This window comes from Cervus canadensis, chromosome 1, assembly GCF_019320065.1.
Source record: "Cervus canadensis isolate Bull #8, Minnesota chromosome 1, ASM1932006v1, whole genome shotgun sequence".
NCBI classification, from domain to species: domain Eukaryota; kingdom Metazoa; phylum Chordata; class Mammalia; order Artiodactyla; family Cervidae; genus Cervus; species Cervus canadensis.
In genome coordinates this window covers 105,752,756-105,757,114 of record NC_057386.1, presented here as the reverse complement: position 1 = coordinate 105,757,114, position 4,359 = coordinate 105,752,756, and positions in this window count along the sequence as shown.

Genomic DNA, 4,359 nt, shown 5'->3' with positions numbered 1-4,359 from the left:
CCCACCCTCACATTCTCCCACAGAGTTCAAAAGTCTGTTCTGTATTTCTGTGTCTCTTTTTCTGTTTTGCATATAGGGTTATCGTTACCATCTTTCTAAATTCCCTATATATGTGTTAGTATGCTGTAATGTTCTTTATCTTTCTGGCTTACTTCACTCTGTATAATGGGCTCCAGTTTCATCCATCTCATTAGGACTGATTCAAATGAATTCTTTTTAACAGCTGAGTAATATTCCATGGTGTATATGTACCACAGCTTCCTTATCCATTCATCTGCTGATGGGCATCTAGGTTGCTTCCATGTCCTGGCTATTATAAACCAGTGCTGCGATGAACATTGGGGTGCACGTGTCTCTTCAGATCTGGTTTCCTCAGTGTGTATGCCCAGAAGTGGGATTGCTGGGTCATATGGCAGTTCTATTTCCAGTTTTTTAAGGAATCTCCACACTGTTCTCCATAGTGGCTGTACTAGTTTGCATTCCCACCAACAGTGTAAGAGGGTTCCCTTTTCTCCACACCCTCTCCAGCATTTATGTAGACTTGTAGACTTTTGGATAGCAGCCATCCTGACTGGCGTGTAATGGTACCTCATTGTGGTTTTGATTTGCATTTCTCTGATAATGAGTGATGTTGAGCATCTTTTCATGTGTTTGTTAGCCATCTGTATGTCTTCTTTGGAGAAATGTCTGTTTAGTTCTTTGGCCCATTTTTTGATTGGGTCATTTATTTTTCTGGAATTGAGCTGCAGGAGTTGCTTGTATATTTTTGAGATTAATCCTTTGTCTGTTTCTTCATTTGCTATTATTTTCTCCCAATCTGAGGGCTGTCTTTTCACCTTACTTATAGTTTCCTTTTGTAGTGCAAAAGCTTTTAAGTTTCATTAGGTCCCATTTGTTTAGTTTTGCTTTTATTTCCAATATTCTGGGAGGTGGGTCATAGAGGATCTTGCTGTGATTTATGTCGAGAGAGTGTTTTGCCTATGTTCTCCTCTAGGAGTTTTATAGTTTCTGGTCTTACATTTAGATCTTTAATCCATTTTGAGTTTATTTTTGTGTATGGTGTTAGAAAGTGTTCTAGTTTCATTCTTTTACAAGTGGTTGACCAGTTTTCCCAGCACCACTTGTTAAAGAGGTTGTCTTTTTTCCATTGTATATCCTTGCCTCCTTTGTCAAAGATAAGGTGTCCATAGGTTCGTGGATTTATCTCTTGGCTTTCTATTCTGTTCCATTGATCTATATTTCTGTCTTTGTGCCAGTACCATACTGTCTTGATGACTGTGGCTTTGTAGTAGAGTCTGAAGTCAGGCAGGTTGATTCCTCCAGTTCCATTCTTCTTTCTCAAGATTACTTTGGCTATTCGAGGTTTTTGTATTTCCATACAAATTGTGAAATTCTTTGGTTCTAGTTCTGTGAAAAATACCGTTGGTAGCTTGATAGGGATTGCATTGAATCTATAGATTGCTTTGGGTAGAATAGCCATTTTGACAATATTGATTCTTCCAATCCATGAACACGGTATGTTTCTCCATCTGTTTGTGTCCTCTTTGATTTCTTTCATCAGTGTTTTATAGTTTTCTATGTATAGGTCTTTTGTTTCTTTAGGTAGATATACTCCTAAGTATTTTATTCTTTTTGTTGCAATGGTGAATGGTATTGTTTCTTTAATTTCTCTTTCTGTTTTTTTCATTGTTAGTATATAGGAATGCAAGGGATTTCTGTGTGTTAATTTTATATCCTGCAACTTTACTATATTCATTGATTAGCTCTAGTAATTTTCTGGTAGAGGCTTTAGGGTTTTCTATGTAGAGGATCATGTCATCTGCAAACAGTGAGAGTTTCACTTCTTCTTTTCCTATCTGGATTCCTTTTACTTCTTTTTCTGCTCTGATTGCTGTGGCCAAAACTTCCAACACTATGTTGAATAGTAGTGGTGAGAGTGCAGCCCGTATTTTTGAACTGAATCCTGTACTATCTGTCAACCTGAGACCATTGCAGACTGTGAACCCATTTTAATTTCCGTTGTGGCATCCAATGACCACATGGAAACAAATGACTGAATACCGCAGCCTGCAAATTGGAATAAACATTGAGCATCATTCAAGGAGCAACGCTTGAAAAATTAACTATTAACTGCTGGTGTTGCATTTTTGTTCTTAAAAAGGATATTATTTTCTAAATATTATGGTTAACTATCCAGTTGTTTTTTAAATATAAAAAGCATTTTAAAAGTTTGGAGTTGTTGGATTCAAATATTGCTGACAGAAAACATTTTCTATCTTTCTGTTACTGAAAAATGATATTTCTCCAAAAATGCTGCAAATTTCGCTGAGAATTAAGTGAATATTTTCTTCTGAGTTCTGACTGCCAAATACTTGAAAGATATTTACAGGAAACTTCAAAGAAGTGCAGCGCCCCCTTGTGGGATAACGAGTTAGTACATCTCTCCTGCAGATGGATTTGAGGAAGTGATTTCAACCCATGACCCCAAAGATGCACCAAAAAACTTCAACCATAATAAACAAATACCCAAGGTTCCCAATTCCCTTTCCTGGATATGAAATAAATTTAAAATGTCCACCAAAATGTTGTTATTGCTTAAGGCTCAAGCTGCCTGCAATCAAGCTAATTATTTTTGGCTGAAATAAGAAATGTAAATTCCACTTGCAGCTTTCTGTGACTCCAGTATGCCTTTAGTGATTCCGCTGAACTCTGCTCATTTCTCTATAATATCTTTAATTCTTTTATCATAGTAAAAGTGTTTCTGGCAACGTTCTGTCACTGGGGAACAGTAAATGAAGTTACGATTATTAAAACCAGTAATTAGAGGCAAATTCACTTTTATGTGTTTGGCAAACCTTGCCATTTGATAAAGTTAAATACCTTGTCACATCTGAAATCAACAATAATTATAAACGATGGATTATTTGCAAGAAAGCAACACAAAAGTACCTACTAGGCCTGCTTCCAATCTTAGAATAAATGCATTAACAATTTAATATTGACCAATTATATATGAAATCTGTTCAGTGTGTTAGCCCCGCTGGTGGTGTGGGGTTTATTAGACTAAATAATGTAAAATAGAATGGAATAGATCATGTCGTTTTTTATGAAATAGTGGTGCCCGTTAGATCAGGTAGTCAAAGTGGGACATTTCCTCTTTGTGGACATTCTCTGAGTTGTGCATGGTATGTTTAAACTCTCCTGCTACATTCACCCCTAAGCCATAAATTAAAATAGCCATTAAGAACAATCAAACAGATTTGAAAAAGCAGTTAACTCCAAGTATAGAGAGAGAGTTTGGGAAGATTGGAAAAGGTCCCTAGGTGTCTGCAACTATCAGGTAATATCTACCACTGGTGTGCTAGTGTGGGTCTCCTGAGAGCAGAGACCAAGATGGGGCTGATTAGAGAAAACACTTGAGGAATAATGGGCAGGAAGCCAGGGAAGATGGGAAAAGCCTTCAGATCTGCAAATCCAGTTGTTTGGGAGAGAGGGGCGGCGGGAAGGGAGGAAGAGTGGGTGGAAGCATCTAAAATCCCAGGAAGTTTGGAACATTCATAAAGGTCAATGGGAAACCCTCAAGCCAAAGATGATATCACAGAAACTCTAGCCTCCAGGGCAGCCTGCCTTGAGCTGGAAAGAACACTATTTGCCTCTCATCTTAAGCCAAGTGAGAGAGAAAATTCTGAAAGTTTGCTCTGGAAGTTGTAGGCGCACAGAGACTGGCACTGAAGCCACTTATGAAAATACCTGCAGGGGGCAATGCCCTGCTAGAACAGCCCACTCGGCATCACGGCAGACAGGTCTCCATGCAGGGAAGCAATTGCATCCTCACAGCTTGGAGCCAGACGTCAGATATTCACCTGCCGTGTGAAGAGACCCAGGCAAGGAGGGAAGCTAAGTGCCTTGGGACTGGCTGGGGTCCGGGGATTCATCTAAGAAACACAGCCTGCCTTGAGGATGCCCAGTAAGAGAAAGGCAATGGGGAATTTTCTCAGTGTGGGAAAACAATAGATATTCAATGAATGTTTGCAGTGGTAAATTTATCTCGTTATGGTGTGTCAGTCACAAAAGCCAAAAGCACAGGTATTGCAAATGGAGGGAATTTAGTTCAGGGAACTCATTACAGGGGTGATGGAAGACCTTAAAGTCTTCCCAGAGATTAACAACTGACAGAAGAGAGACTGAGGGAGGTGATAATGTTATTACAGCTAGAAGCCTGGATCTTCTGCTATGCTATGAAATTCAATTTCATAGCAGGTTTGCGGGGTTGGGGGAGTGGGGAGGGAGTGAGAAATGAATCCACAAGAGGCACTCAGTTACTACCTGAGATGCTGCCCAGCAGTAGAGAGAGGACAA